We start from the raw sequence: 17,270 nt of genomic DNA, 5'->3' as shown, positions 1-17,270 counted from the left end.
TAGGCAGATTGGCCATCTTTGTCCAGAATTGTTTTTTGTATTCATTGTAATATTGTATTCAAATTTAATTTTTACATTCACTTGATACTTACACTTGTATCTACAAAATGGTACAGAGTGGTATCACTACTTAAATATTAGACATTTTTTTTTTAAATTAATAAAAAATGATTATAATATACCAATAAGTAGTAGTACCTAATTTTATTAATATGCTTGCCATAATTATTAAAAATAATAATAGATAATATGTATGTTTGTATAAAAAATGTTTGTTACTCACTTAACTGTCTTTTCAATTATCCGTCAAAGCTTTGGTTCCGACACTGACAGTTAATTGAAGTTCTACTTTACTAGGGTTTTTATAAGTCTTTCACACATCAAAATATAAAAGATATTACATAAGTTAAACATTTGAAGTTCAAAATTTAATATAATTAGTTACACACAATTTTGTTGTTATTTAGAAATATTATTTGTTGGGTTTGAAAATTGAATCTTTTTATCATACTTAACAAAATTAATATGTGCCTTAACATTTAAATAACAAAAAATAAATTATAAATAATAAGAATCTTACATTTAATTTTGACAATTCACTCTTAAATTAAAAATATGAAAGTAAAATTGAATGTTCTATGTTATGTTTATAAGATATAAATTATATGCTTAAAATGTGAGTATTTAAGGTGAAAAAGTCATCTAAAATTATATTTTAAAAAATAAATACATAATAGAAATTTAAAACTGAATGGGAATATTGGCTGACAAATAATAATCTCTCAGAAGTAATTTATTATTGAATTCAAATTTAATACAATTGTCTTTAAAAAATATTGAAATTTTTTTGTAAACATTTGAATTTCTTATTTAGATGAAATTGGATGATTTAACAAAAGTCAGTAATTTTTTTTTTTGTACATAACAAAATATCAATTGTAAGTATGTGAAACTATTTGCATTATTATTTATTATACATTTCTACCTTTATACATTATTAATTTCTATTTTCTAAACATTGTAATTTTAAAAATGTGCTTTATGACAAATTTTAACTATTTGTAATCTTTTTTATCTCAAATTTATTCTTGTCAGACCATCTAACAAGATTAGTTGATCATCAATACATTCTTATCTAATAGGAAGACATTCAATCAAAATAGCTAAGTAGTTTATTTTAACTAAGAAAATTTAAAGTTTCATAACCAATTAGCGTGATCCGTCATGTATCTTATTTATTAGAAAGATGAAACAACTTTTTCAGAGATAGATTTATGTTTTTCTCATTTAACTTTCAACTTAGGGGGATGGGTACAGTTCGGCTCGTGATAAGAGTTCGGCCCAGTGATAAGGAATTTTCGATTATTCAGAGTTCGAACACTAACCTCAAAATACAAAAATTCAAATTATTACCAACCATTCGACATTGTAAACAGTTCAACTACGATTTTTGAGTATTAGAATTCCTCAGCCTGGTCCCCAGCACCGGATACATTATTTATTCGTCCGTTAAAATTTCAAATAGCAAATAATCGTCTATAATAACTTTAACGGTCATTTTACGTTTGTCGCTTTTATTAGAAAGTTGGTATTTGGTTCATCTTAACGTAAGTAAGACTTATATTTTTTAATTTTTACCTTAATAATATGTTCTTAGATGAATTATTGTTTGTAATATATCTTTTTATTCTTATTGTTTATTAGATAATATTAAATATTTCTTAATAGCATGTGCACTCCTAATTAATAAGTTTTTCGACTAGGAAGTACTACATTTACGTAACTATAGACTCAAATACCACGTTTTTGTAAAACAATTTCAACATAATTATTTATTTGTATTTTGTACATTAACAGCTTAATATATATCATTATACTTATAAAGTAAATAATTTCCTTATTTTTACAATGTAAATAATATAATACTTTACATGTTACAAATAACACACTTCCAATTTCCATTAGGTGTTATTAAATTTAAAATTAACCCTCATAGCTTTTATAATTTTCATCATCTTAAAAAAACTATTATTATTAATATAATTAGCTTAGCATAAGTTTATCCAACTACATTAAACATTAAATATATTGTCATTCTATTATTTTAAATCAAAAATTATTTTTCATGCTCTGTTGCTCATTATCTTTTTACTTATATTCTTAAATATGTATTAACCAACATTATTATATATATATTAATTATTGTTGTTATTATATTGTTTAGACTTTTAATATTTTTATGAACACAGCCAATGGCTTAGAAGTGTCTAACAACTGCAATTTAATTTTGTTTATCTTATAAATTGTTAAACTATAGTTGGGAAATAAATAAATTAATATTATTATTGTTATTTTATATTTATTAATAAAGATCATGATGTATTATTTTAAAACTAACACTGATCACTTAGTTTTTCTGTTGCCACTATCTAAATTAAATACCAGTGCTTTTGGTCATCATTACTTGAACAGAATTCTGCAGATTGATTGTTACAATGTTTAAAATATTCTAATTTTCTATAATTACAGATTTGAAAATACTGAATGCTGCTTACAAAAATCTTCCAAATATATTGAATGCAGTAAACACCATGGATCTTGTTATGATGGTCATTGGTTGATGATAGCTATTTTGATGACATCTTGAAAATTGCAATACTTAACTTAACCATAACTTTGTCTTTTTTATTAAACAGTTACACATATTTTTATGAATATTTTAATAACTATACAGTTATTCTGTTTAGGAAAATTGAATATGTCTGAAAATTGCATGGTAGTTATGGCTGGAAGAATGTGCAATGTTGTTAAGTCAAATATTTATAAAGCATATCAAATAACTTAAAACTTTTTCTTATTAATAATTCATGAATTATTAACTGTGGAAGACACTGAAAATAAGATTAACAATTAATCTCTATTTTTATTACCTAAATTATGTACCTATGTGTTTTAACTGAAATAGCTTCAGTTTATGTAAAGTGAATAATTATTAATGAATTATTTTAAGAGTTGTTAATATTATGTAAATGTAACAAAACAAATAATTATGTTAATTAGATATTTTATCATATCTATGAATGACTGTGATACTAATACAAATTTTTTAATTTATTATATAGCCTGATATATCTGCCATTTACCTGCCACTTACCTACGAGAAAAAAAAAAAACAGTTTTTTTTAAGACTAACTTCTGCGATTTTACTGTAAGTAAAAGAAATAAACGGTTTTTCTCAAGACCAATCTCTGTGACTTGCCTATAAGTATATATAAAAGGTTTTTCTTAAAACCAACCGACTTTATATTTATACATATATTTCTTTTGTTTGTTTGTTTGTATGTTTCTTTTTCCATTAAAAAGCTATACAATTTTACAGAAAACATCAATGCGTTGAAGAGTTCAAACAGTGAAGAAACTGAAAAATTCTCAAATATTTTTATTTCACTATCTGATGTTATAAATCGCAAATTCCGCATATATCCAGCGAGGGCATCTGAAGCAGTAATAAAGATAAGTTTGTTCAACTATATTAATAAACAATAATTTTACTTGTTGCTTCCTAACATCACATTGTTATATCTCACTATAGGTATCTTGTTAATTATGTTTTAGAGAAAACCATTTTTTGGCTCAATGATTGGGAAATCAATGTTATATGAGTTTTGTGTCGCCTATGGATTCAACAAATTATTTATTGCAAACGTGTGGTTTTTAAATATGTCAACAAAACAAGATGAACCAAAATTCTTTGGAGGTAAAATAACTTTTGAATAGTTAATATAAATTCATATTATTAATGTTTATACTTCAATTGTAGCAATCTTACGGTACACTATGCCAACCTATTGGTCCAAATGATCAACCTACATCCTTCTTGCAAGTTTACAGACTACTGCTGGTTTATTTAACAATAAAGGCGCCTAAGACGAGAAACTTCCAAATTATTAAAATATTATGTTACAATGAGGATGAAACAATGTATATTAGTACAAAACAAAAAAGCTGTTAGTTGCTGTAAACATCATCTAACTATTCAAGAACTATATTTCTGTTGAATTATTTTATTTAGTAAAACGTTAAACATTTTTTCAAAAATATAATAGTTATTAAGAGAAAAATTGTATAATTAAGAAGGTATCATACCTATTACATTGTTTTTAAAATATGATTTGGAAATTAAAAAATAATGTTATTTTTATTTATATTAAAAGTGAATGGCCATAAAAAAAACTGTGTTTTAAGTATTATATTATTTTTATTATATTAGTAGTATATTTTAAGTATTTTTAGATAACAGTATGAATGTGAATCACATACTTTTTGCTTCTGAAGGGCTTTATAACCCCTAACAATTTACAGGTGAACTGACACATAATATGGACATATGGTATGGTTTATAAATACGAATCATTAAACTTTTAAACACATCAATGAAAAGCTTACAAAACATGCTGTGGCCCATATGGATAGCTGACTAAAATAATCAATGTATTGATGAGAATTCTTGTTTCAATTTTTCAATCTTAAGATATACAAATTAAACTATTTATATATATTTTTTACTATAATCAATTTGAACATTTTTAAGGTTTTGATAAATATTGTCATATTTGAACTTAAGATATTTATAAAAAATTATAAATAAACAACAAAAGTTTTTTTAAAATTTGTAATCTGTGTCTTGGTTCTATTTCAAAAATATTAATGAACATAACAGCTAACAGACTTAATTAATATAATCAGGCTATCTGACCTTTTTGGAAAAATGAAAAACTGATCCTAGTGTAGCATCTCTCGGAGAACAAATCGACCTCTATGCAAAATATTCGTTCGGCCGACGGTTTACCGAGAAAACCGTCATAGATAGTAAGTAGTTAGTAAAGTAAGTTATATGGAAAATTTCAATTTCGAGCTGAGTATTTTTAGTAGACTTTTGATAGATTTGAGGCCCTGCTGGCATAATGCAGCGTGGGCCATTACAAAAATTGAATGTAACAAAACAAATTAATTGGTAAAGTAATTAATGTTACTTACCAATGATATCGATTCAATAGAATTTCCTAACTTTTATCTTAATTTGGCTCTCTTGCACATCTGCAGCTGTATCAATATTTATGTCACGATTCTGTAAATGATTATGACTTATGATTTATATATTGAATGATAATATAATGAATAATTTCTATATGAAAGAATTTTGCAAATTGCATTAAATATTTCCCAAAGGTATAGAATCATTTACAAATAAATTTAAATTTCAACTAATTTTAAGCAACAATCTGATCCAGCACCATCTAGTGTAAAGCATTGTCATAAATTATAAAATTGTATGATACTATATTTCGGAACTTATTGCTAATTTTGACCTCACACATGAATTATCAAAAATATCAAAAAATAGTATTCAATGAAACTCATATTGGTAACACACATTTTATCCATAACCTAAAATATTGAAGTTATCTTTCCACACTTTAAAACAATTTAAACTTGAATATTCAAAAAAAATTATATCTGTAATGCCACTGGTGAATCCGTGTTACACAGCACTCATAATTTTGGTTATTGCTAATTTATGTATTGACAAAAGATTATAAGTGCATGTGTGCTCCTTTGTAAACCAATAACATCAAGGCACTGTTATAGAAATACACGATCATGTCATATACATTAGCATATAAACCATATATAAAACTTAAAAATTGTATTTACTTGCTTAAATCTATATTATGTATTTTAGGTTTAAGGTAAATAGTTACATAAGATACACACATAAAAAATGTATAAATAATAAAATTGTGATTTTATAAATCTTTTAAAAATTATAATGATGAAATAAAAATATATATATTATTTATGGCTTATGTTTGCTATTATACACAAACAAAAAAATAAAATAAAATATACATTAAAAAATAAAAAATATAACCATATGATATAAAAAAATTATGAACTGAAGAATACATTGTTGAATAATAGAGATGGGACTTGTTTGCTTGTGTAAGTTTACAACTTAACATTTGTTAGTAAAAAGCTATTTTCAAAACAGAATAATCTCCTTATTGTCCTGGACAAATGCCTATGTCAATTATTGTATCTTGCTGACTAAAGCTGAAAAAAATAATAAAAAATAATATTAATAAAATTATTCTGAAAATTGTATCAATGTAAAATAGTTACTATAAACAATATTATTCAAATTTTATTAATGTATTATAGTGGTGTGCTTATAGAGTATACTTATACTATTTATAATTGTCTATGTGTTATAGAGAAAATTAAAATCAATAATTATATTATAAATATATAAACTATTTAATATTATGAATTATTAATTCTATCAACATTTAACATTACTATAAAATTGAACAGTCAATAATTACAAATTCTCAAGTAATCAATCCATACCCGATTGTAACTTTGTAAGATAAATAATTATCTTTTCCATATTTCTTTTAAGTTGCTTTAGATGTGAAATAAAAAATAAACTTTAAATAAATAATACACCTATTAAAGAAATTGTAACACTATACCAAACTTACATGAATTGAGTAGGTATGTAATTGTTGTAGATAACATGATATTAACTTGTTTTTTGCGATGATTTTAATTCCTTGTCTATACATTGCACCTAGAAATAATAACAATGTTATATAAAATAAAATCTACACAAAATATGATGACTAATAACCATAAGCGTGCGCACGGGGGAGGCAGGGGAGGCGGTTGCCTCCCCTGCGAGATTTTCCTCTACACCAAAATATTATATTATATCTACGAATTGGTGAAAATCGGGTGGGGGGGATTGGAGTCTGGACCTCCTTAGCTAAAGTATTGCCTCCCCTGCCAAGAATACCTACGCACGCTTATGCTAATAACTATGAACGACTTACAAAAACCACATCTAAGAAGAACTGTTTAGATTTGAAATTTGTATACTGTACACTGTAGTGAAATTATTATTCAATTAAACAAAACAAAAAGTGTAAAATACTTTAAATACTTAAAAATTAAATCAAAAATATCAAAATTGATAATAATCATTTTTTCTTTATCATGAAATTAAAAACAAAAAATAAATTAATAACCTCAAATATTGGTTAAGATTTGAAATGGTAACCTTCTAAAACTATATACAACCATGGTTTTACTAATCTATAATCTATAATAATTGATAAAACAAATTTTTTTGTATTGTTTTTTGGTTTTTTTATGCTTTTTGAAAGCTATCTATTTAACTACTGGAAGATTTGTTACACTGACCACTTAAATGGAATCCTCATAAATTTCTCTACCGATAAAGTTTTGGGTTCACAATTTCTCGTTCTCTTATGTGTGATTAATCTCGTCCGCAAATGGACGACCACAATAATTCTGAATAGAAAACATAATATTTACCCTTGTTATTTTGTAATTACTATACCTATTGTTCAGCGTTAAAGGTTTTGAGACTTGTCATAAATTAAGTTATTATGTATGCATAAAAAAATAAACATATAACTGCATAAAACTATAAAATAGTCAAGTACAGAGGTTCAAATTTTAGTCACAATACCATTTGCAGCTTGCTTCTGTTAAAATACTAAGTCCTTCATCCACAGCGAACATTCTTATTTACTTATCGTTTGAAAGTTTAAAAGTAAATCTAAGTTGTCGGATAACAAAAATCGTTTTCCTTCATTCAAAACAAATCACCTTAATTACAAATACTGTATTTTAATGTAATATAAATACACAAATAGGTAGGTAATCTAGACAATCTAGTATTTTTCGGACAGGTTTCAACTTAGGGGGACCATTGCTTCACCAAACGTTTTGGTTTAGGCTCTTCTAAGACGCATTCCCGAAGTCGAGGGTCTTTGAACACCCCCCCTAGGTGTATTTTTGAAAATGTTTAATTTTTGTACAATGTTTCTGAAACTCGGGAACTGGGTAGTTTGAAGGTCGGTGATCAAATTTGGCGTCTTGTGTCGAGACCGTAGAAGCCGTTTTTCCCTGTAATTTGGGGCTTCAAAAGTTCAAAATTTACATTTTTTTCGGTTTTTTCGGCATGGGCACTAAGATTTGGGCGCAACAAACCGTTTTTGTAATTGAATATTATAGAGGACTTTGCGCCGAATCGATGGGTACCGAGATCGACGTTATGCGACTTGTGGTTCGGGAGTTATGATTTTTTTGTATGTTTTTTGTACTTAGAAAATTACGTAGTAACGTGTTTTTTGGATTTTGAATTTTCGATCGATCACTATGAAACTCGAGATTCTGGTATTTTAGCGTACGACAATTCAAAAAGGGTCTATGGTCGAAGTACCTACGACCATTATTTCACCCGTAATCTGGGAAGCAAAAAGTTGAATAACACATAAAGTTATTTTTCGTATAACCATACGTTTCCTTATGGTATACGTCTGTTTAATGTTTTAAGTAATAATTATTTTGAACTTTTTGTTAATATGCCACTTAAACAACACGTTTTCGAAAAATCTAAATTATAAAACTTACAAAGTACCCTACGGGGATCAATTTTACCTCTTATGATTTTTGTCCTATCTATGACGGTTTTCCCGGGAAACAGCTGGAAATCGTGATTTTCCGAATTACGAAATTGTCAATTTTCCCGGTAAACCGATGGCCAAACGAACATTTTGCATAGAGGTCGATTTGTTCTCCGAGAGATGCTACACTAGGATCAGTTTTTCATTTTTCCAAAAAGTCATTATTTAAAACTTTTATTTTTTAAAAGCCATTTGACGTATACGATGTTTTTAAAAAACCTAAATAACACGTTTTCGAAAAATCTAAACCATAGAACTTACGAAGTATTCAACGGGGATCAATTTTACCTCTTATGATTTTTGTCCTATCTATGACGGTTTTCCCGGGAAACAGTTCGTAAGCTAAATACAATAATATTTGAATTTAAAAATACATAAATTTGAATTATACAATAATTGTACAATAATTTTACAATAATTTTTAAAGTTGAAAATACATAAATTTGGGAAATGCATTGGGATATTTTGTGTTTTAATGTTGGTGCACCTGCTTTTGAGTTCGGCCCCGATTTATTCGTTTATTCCATGAAAATTATTCTGCCTGTTATCTCGGGGCCGAACTGTACTAGCCCCTCAACTTAGGTATATATTTGATTATAATATTTATTAATTAAATTACTTACTAATATTTTACGCTCTATCTATCTTCAATTTTGATTACCTATTCTTAGCAGTCTCTATCATTTTCTGTCATAAATATTATGTTAGCAGATATTATGTATATATTAGTTGTATATAATAATGCTACAATAATACTTGTTAGAACTTAAAATGCAATAAGAATAAATGCCTCATGTCCATATAATTGAATAAATAAAGTAACATTGACTTAATTGAACTAACTCAAGTCAATTTTTTCATTAATTTATCCAAATTAGAGACTTTGAGTATTCTATTATAGTTATACCTATCTATGAATTATTTCGCTCACTAATAAAAATGTATTGAAATATTTAGATTGGATTTAAGCCAATAATATGTTAATCTGTGTGTCCGTGTTCTTACTATAATTGTATTAGTTATTAGTTAGTGTGGTTATATTAGTGAATACATTGCACATTAGGTATAGCTGCTGTGCTTCAAATCTCAAGAAATCAAAGTGAAAATATTGAACTATGTCCAAATAAAAACTACACATTCCATACTGCGAAGAAATTTATGTATTCCTTCTACTGTTTAAATTCTTTTAACTAAACATAGATAGGAACTTGATTATTGATTATTGGTATGATTTATTTATTTTTATTTATGTACCTATACTTTATTGAATTTTATTTTACATTTTTAACTGTAGGAACAGAATCATTGAATCATATGATATGAACCAATGAACCTGTCACCTATAATTACTTGCTAAAATCTATTATGGGCGGCACATAATACGTGACTGTTTGAGGAAGATTTAACTAAAATGCACAAACTTATATAGGAGGTAGTACTAAATCTAGGGTTATTTTTCACCGAACACAAACATAATTTTAATGCCTTAAATAATCCCGCCACCTCCCCCCCCCACAGTAAAAATTATTTTAAAGTATACATATCAGCAAAATATAAAACAACATATGCAGGTAGGTACACAATTTATATGATTATTTTAAATTAAATTAAATATTTAAATTATCAAGAATCCGTCATTAAGGCACATCAGTTCCTACTTTCCTAACAGCTGTAGCTCGACCACTCTAAACCTTGAATCGGTGCTGTATATGTACCTATTATGTGGGTAGTAGGTTCCTAGATCCTTAGACGCTAATTCAAAATTATACATATCTTATATCTACTCCATATTTATTTATTACCTATTCTAAAAAATTTTATAATATCCCTAATATTTTTGAATATTTCATATAGGATGTTTATAATAGCAAGAAAAACATAAATTTTTATGTACTTTGTTATAGCTTAAATTTTTAAGCATTTATAACAAAGTACCTACCAAGTTTTCTTGTTTTTATGGGGAAAAAGTCCATGGAAATGTAGTCTTGGTAAAAAAAAATCCCACAGATAAAATCTCTCAGAATAAAGTTAACTACAGTATTTTGACGAAAATTATGTCGGAAGAACATTTAGGAAAATTAGTCAAATTTGTCGACATTTTAACTTCAAACGCTAATTAAAAAAATATTAAACGTAGGTAGGTAGATAAATATTTTGTTAACCTATAGTTTGAGTTAACGCACTGTAAGTATTTTCACTATTATGGAGATTATTTTCTAGGAGAGAGAAAGAGAGCGACAGGGTTTATTTTGATTTTTAAAAAATAAAGGCCTCACTATTATGATATAAAAGTATGAAAAAAAAAAAACTGATGGACATCAATTCTATGTTATTTTTATATGCATAAAGTGTATAATGTATAATACACACATATCTCGAGTTCTTGTAAAATACAATAAAACGTCGGCACTCGTCCAAACATATAAGAAAAGAAAATCTCATGAGTATTTCGGCTCCAATTATTGTGCACGGTGGTGTAACAGTTATTAGAAATAATAACATACCTATAAAAAAGAGGAGGCTTTCATTTTTAAAATACATATTTGTTTTCCTAAATACGATATTGAAAGTGTAAAAAACGTTGACTGTATAATATAATTATATATATGTAGGTAAGTTACCTATATAAGGGGGGGGGGGAGGTTGAACATCTGAAACACCCCCCTGTGTACCACGTGCCCGCCTGCCAACATAGATAATAACATAATTCGCATATTGCACTAGTAGAATGTAATAAATATATACATACAAATCACAAGTACAACCAGTGTCTGATTAAGAATTTGAGAGCCTCTACATAAGCAGTGAATATTTTGGGCAACCTTGCAAATTATTTCGAAATGGGTACAATATTACATAAACTTAATAACGAAATTTAATTTTTATACACAAAATAACAGTCATACAATTATTTTTAATAAAAAATATTATTTTAAAGAGAAAATTAATTAAAATATTTATTATTTTTACCATATTAAATAAAGTTTATCGTGTTATATAAAATTGTGATTAGGTATTATAATTTATATGCATACGGTAAACTTTAATACTAAGCTTAAAATCATTTTTAACTTCAAATATTGAATTTTCTTAGTTCTTTCGAGATAAATTCTTATAACGGATAACTTTGAAAACTATCTTTTGCCAGTTGTGGTAGGTATTCTATGGTTAGAATGGCGAAAAATAACAAGTAAACCGCTCGCCGCTCAGCCGATGAAAGCAATGTACATTAATAACGACGATGGTATTACAGTGGTCTCCACCGCCAGATAATATATAATAATAATAACTAGCTATTTTATAACATTTATATGCTTCAAAAAAATAAAAAATATCTACAAAAAATGAAAATAAAAAATAAAAACCAAATAAAAATTAAATAATTTTTATTTTATACAAAATATATACAAGGTATTATATCTATTTATAATGACTTTTGTTCTGTAACGTAATATACTGAAAAAAAACCTTTTTTCATTGCCGTAGGGAACCTATTGTACGTATATAATATTATACAATTAATACACTATTATATACCTATACTTTAATACAGCTATACTTAATATTATTGCGGGCGGTCTGGTACATCGCGACAGATATCTATCCCGCAGATTACTATTGTTTTTACAATTCTTATATTTTTCCCTGGTGTCGACAAGTAGAAGTAATAATAAATAATAACAATAATTATTATGATTTTTATTGTTTGATCGTCATTAACATATTTACACCGATTTTGACGTCGACAAGACGCACCCGGCAAGCGAGAGCTATGTGGAGCGTAATGTACAACTCGTGGAACAACCGCGACCATCAACGACGCTCGTCGAAGTGTAGGAGACTAGGAAAGATATCTGATTACTCTTTGAACATTGGCCAAAGGTGAGAGACGCAGGCGTATAGTAGTGTGGAAAAAATGCGGCACGTTACGTCGCATTATTGAAATAAAAAATAAAAACCATCATCAACACATGAAAAACAAATAATGGTTATAGGCTATAGCCCATAACCTAATAATAATAATAACAGTATAAAAAACCGTATAGAAAATCGGCTGAACTATTCTCCAAAATGGATCCAAATTTCAAGTCTACGTACGACCATGGGTGGATTGGTAGTCTTGGTTTGTACCGCGGTAGTGAGACGTGAGTCACCATAACTTTCCCAAAATCTCTACAGCCACAGGTCCCATTAATAAATCAAAATATAAGCGATTCTTTTAGCACTACTCCAGAATTTTATTTCGGAAGGACTCGTTTGTACCACGTATCTACAACTATTAGATAACTTAACTGATTGATCTTTCCAATATAAATATGGTCATATTGCAATTGTAAACTATATTGTGTATATAGCTATTAGCTAGTATGCTATAACAATTTATAAGATGAAGGAAAATAATGGAAATCCCTAAAAATGACCTATGTCATTCCAATAACAAGTCGCCGTATTATTGATATGTAACGATAGATGCGATATCCTATAATATAGATTCTGAGCGGAGCGATTAATGTATTGATTTTACCACGAAGTGTGGTTTTTTTTTGTGGCAGTAAAAGTGCTTCGATTTTTGACTTCAGTACCTTGTTCGATCAGAAAGTGAATCTAGTTGGTACTTTGGGGGGGGGGGGGGGGTCAAAAGTAATAATCGGGATAACCAAACTAAAAATTAAGGGAAAAATGGGACATTTTACGCACAATCAGTTTTCGACAAAATCGATTTTGGTTTTTGATGTAACTTTCCACCATGCAATTTTCAAAAATTGTCGACTTAAGTTGAACTATTTATAGGTATTTGCAATTTTCGATCATTATTGGTTTTTTTTTAAATTAATATCGATAGAAATTTATTTGTTGAGTAGAAAAGCTTGAAAATTTAATCAAGGCTCTTAATATATTATTGTTACAATAGCAGTTGAAAAATAAAATAAATTCATAGTCAGAATTTTATTTTATAAGCATTCAAAGTTTGAATTTTGACAAAATACGTAAAAATCACGAAAATTCGCAAATTATTTTAAGCTAGAAATTCATAAAAAATGTTCTTTTTAAATCTAAGATTTGAAAATTTAATTCAAGATTCCTTACAAGTTTTTCAATCTTTATCACAAATAAAAAGTCCACCGGAAATTCAAATTAAATTTTTATGAGCATTTGAAATTTAAATTTTTACAACATTGGATTTTCACTTTTAGCGATTTCTTTATTTTGGTGTAACTCTAAAAAAAACGACCACAGATACTTGAAATTATCACTGAATGTTATGTAGGCATTTTCTATATTTGACAAAATTTTCAAAATATTTAGATTTGTTTTGAGCTGTTTACTGACATTTTAATTTTTCAACTTTTTTAGTTTTTTTTTCTATAAATATCGATAAAAATGTATGTGTTCGGTAGAAAAGCTTGAAAATTTAATACAAGGCTTCTAACACATTTTAACAATAGCAGTTAAAAAATATTAAAAATACATAGGCACGATTTTTTTATATAAGCATTTAAACTTCAAATTTTGACTAAACACGTAAAAATTACGGCAATGTTCAAATTATCTTAGATAGAAATTCATAAAAGTTTTTTTTTTAATTCTAAGATTTGAAAATTTAATACAAGGCTCATAACATATTTTTACAATAGCAGTTGCAAAATAAAAGAAATACATAGACACAATTTTTTTTTATAAACATTCAAAGTTTGAGTTTAGAAAACATATTATGTAAAAATCACAAATTATTTTAAGCTAGAAATTCATAAAAAAATTTCCTTTTATATCTAAGATTTGAAAATTTAATACACGGCTCCTATCTTATTTTTACAATAGCAGTTGAAAAATAAAAGAAATATATAGTCACAATTTTTTTTTATAAGCATTTAAACTTCAAATTTCGACTAAATACGTAAAAATTACGGAAATGTTCAAATTATCTTAGATAGAAATTCATAAAAAATTTTCGTTTTAAATTTAAGATTAGTAAGATTCGAAAATGTTTTATAATCTATAATATCTCCTAGACAGATAAACCGTCTCCGCTCAGAATCGTTTTTCGTATACAATGATATAATATCATTGGGTTCAAATTTAATTCCATCCATTACAGTAACCCGCTTGTAACCTGCTGTAGCTGTACAGCAGAGCGACATCCACGGCATACGGCATACCACTATACCAGCTTTTTTAAAATGTATTATGTTATGCAGGCCAGGTTGTATGTTGTTTGCAGACACGGATGTATGAAATATTGATACGATTCAAGAGATTGGATTAGGAACCCTTGGAATATAATCTCAGTGATTGTCGATTGATCATTGCTAACTGCTTCGTTCCGCAATGAAATCATCAATGGTGTAGGTATATGTTGTAAATTGTAATAATAATTATTGATAGATTAATGTTTAGTAAATATTTGTAACTTTACAAAGCTGCAGTGAACGTATACCTGCAGGTATAGAAATATCTATACAATTATTATATGTATGTTATATTGTATTATATAGGTTTTCTAAGTTCTGAGTAGGTTAGTACCAACCTATTAAAAAAAAATCTATAATTTAGATACACCGCAGGTACACAATTCCTGTTTCTAAATCACTTTATTATTTTAAATGGCATGTGCGAAAATGTCTAAGTCCTAAGATAACTTGAATATAGGTGATGTGAAAAGACTGTATATAACATTTGCTATTATATTTTACGCGAAATGCAAGAGCTTGCAAATTTCAAAAACACAAATGGACATGCAAATTCTCGTGTACAGTTTGCAGAATATTGGCAGAGAACTCAAAATATACACGTGGGTGGGCCACAAAGTCACATACACATGGGTAGAAGAGTATATAAAATAATAGTGCAGTGATTTCGTCAAAAAACATACACTGTATAACGATGTACTAGTTCTTTAGTGCGTGCGTCCATCGCTATAGTCTTATAGTGCTACTAGTTTACCACCACACACACACACACACACACACAAACACACAAACACACCCATACTACGTGATCCCCGCCTACTCGAGAAAAGGCTTTGGTCTATAAATAGAATAGACTCATCTGACTGTAGTGGCTGGTAGCAGCAGCTTCCGAGCACAGCAACTCGTTGCCGCCGGAAGACCGGGGCCTGGCTTGTATATTATTATTAATAAATACATTTATTAGAAGTGTGCGTGTATAATATATACCTATATATACATACATATATATATATATATATATATGTATGTATTTTAGTATTTATATATCTTGTGACTGTACCGCGTACGGCAATAATTTTTTTCCATTTTTTTCCTGCATCTTGGCTGTCATTTTCTTACGTCTGTGCTCGCATCGGTGTCACGTACGACGCGCCGCGTATCTTCGCTTCTTTACACTTCAGTCGTCCGCGGATACCTGCCGTGGTGTCAACGAACATTCTGCGGTATATAACGTTCTAAAATCAGTAGGTAACGCATATAATATCTCGCAGGCTGTCCACCGGCCGTATACTATATAGGTATGTTTTACAATAATAATATAATATTATCATTCACTTAATATTACGATGCAGAATTAACTCTAGATCGATTTAATTTATTTCAGTGTAGGTGTTGGTAAATCGTCATGGTGTGTGTGTGTGTGTGTGTGTGCGCGCGCTTCGAAAAAGTCGCGTACCTATCTATATGAATCGCAGAGTTCACGATTCCGTTTCTGGAATCAAACTTTTGAATTGCAAAATATTTCTGTAGACTGTAACTAATACATACTAATATACTATTATTATTATTATCATCATCGCACTATGGTGGTTTATTATGCGACTGCATAACGTAACTACTAACTCCTGCGATAAAATAAAATATCATTAAATGTCAAACCACAAAATAATAGGAATTAATAAACTGAAGACTTAGATAGGTTTGTAATGTAACTATATATAGTGTTCAAATTGATAACCATCTTGATTGACATGACTCAATTACAATTATATAGGTATTTTATCGTTGGTGTGTACTTGTCGTCATTATGTTATTCCTAGGTTATTTATGATTAAGTAAAATATTGAAATGTAAAAATGGTATCGAGTTGCTTAAAGATTAAAAGCTTGTAAAAAACCAACGAGGAAACCCAATCATTTAATTGTTTTACATTTTTATCTCTAAGTTTGATCATAGATAGGTCAATACACTGTAAATTACTCTAATTTACACTAAAATGCGTAATGTTTTAGTCAACAATATATTATAGCTGCGTAAATTTTTGTTGTAGTCGTACGTTAGTAAAACGGAGACAACTCTTGCTAGTATTGCGTCCTCTTAATAACGATCACTTGTTTATATTATATATTAAATTATATAGGTACGGTGTGTTTGGAAAGTGTATGAAATTTTTTTTTTTTTAGTTGTACACAAATGTTTTAAACACACTGTAATAACTAATAGATACGCACTATTCTGCAATCGTACAATAATAAGGGGCGGAAAAAAATATTTATAATAATAATGAACCTCTGCGGCCGGCCGGCGTACACGTTCGTGTGTATTTTAAAAATAATTTTAACCATATACCTAAGCTCCGCGTGCGAGATACGCCACACGTCGCGACGTGGCCGGTCTGCCGCCGACGGTGATCAGCTGCACAGCGAAACGACGTCGCGGCGGCACGCCGTATAATAATAGAAATCCATTTCGATACGCGCGACATGCTGTTTATGCGGCCGTCCGATCTCACTGTTTCTATGCC

General features: G+C 28.2%; 1 protein-coding gene and 2 long non-coding RNA genes across 7 annotated transcripts in view; 2 read left to right on the top strand and 1 right to left on the bottom strand.

Annotated features, from left to right (window-relative positions):
- The first annotated feature begins 1,063 nt into the window (after positions 1-1,063).
- Positions 1,064-4,525, top strand: LOC149060365 (uncharacterized). Of its 3 annotated transcripts, XR_016189766.1 has the most exons (4): positions 1,068-1,607; positions 2,530-3,208; positions 3,380-3,757; positions 3,821-4,521. It is a non-coding gene; the product is annotated as an uncharacterized LOC149060365 (long non-coding RNA). The 3 variants fall into 3 exon arrangements; XR_016189765.1 differs by having other exon boundaries at positions 1,064-1,611; positions 2,530-3,757; positions 3,821-4,525; XR_016189764.1 differs by having other exon boundaries at positions 1,065-1,607; positions 2,530-3,757; positions 3,821-4,524.
- A 1,262-nt stretch (positions 4,526-5,787) lies between these two features.
- Positions 5,788-17,269, bottom strand: LOC149060364 (uncharacterized). Of its 2 annotated transcripts, none has more exons than XR_016189826.1 (3): positions 17,096-17,269; positions 6,546-6,634; positions 5,788-6,114 (listed from the first exon to the last, which is right to left on the bottom strand). It is a non-coding gene; the product is annotated as an uncharacterized LOC149060364 (long non-coding RNA). The 2 variants fall into 2 exon arrangements; XR_016189827.1 differs by lacking the exon at positions 17,096-17,269 and adding an exon at positions 6,897-7,044.
- The window catches only part of RyR (Ryanodine receptor), a 63,763-nt gene continuing 62,354 nt past the window's right edge, over positions 15,862-17,270 (top strand). Inside the window, exon 1 of one of the 2 annotated variants that reach the window (XM_089217633.1) lies at positions 15,862-16,044. The gene's annotated coding sequence lies outside the window, so the exon portion shown is untranslated. The remainder of the gene's footprint in view (positions 16,045-17,270) is intronic. The other variant, XM_015512044.2, reaches the window with a different exon arrangement.

Source organism: Diuraphis noxia, unplaced genomic scaffold, assembly GCF_037042655.1.
Source record: "Diuraphis noxia isolate RWA-SAM2 unplaced genomic scaffold, SU_Dnox_SAM2 contig0001, whole genome shotgun sequence".
In the NCBI taxonomy this organism is placed as follows: Eukaryota; Metazoa; Arthropoda; class Insecta; order Hemiptera; family Aphididae; genus Diuraphis; species Diuraphis noxia.
The sequence above is the reverse complement of the archived record's forward strand: the minus strand, read 5'-3'. Positions and strand labels throughout refer to the sequence as shown.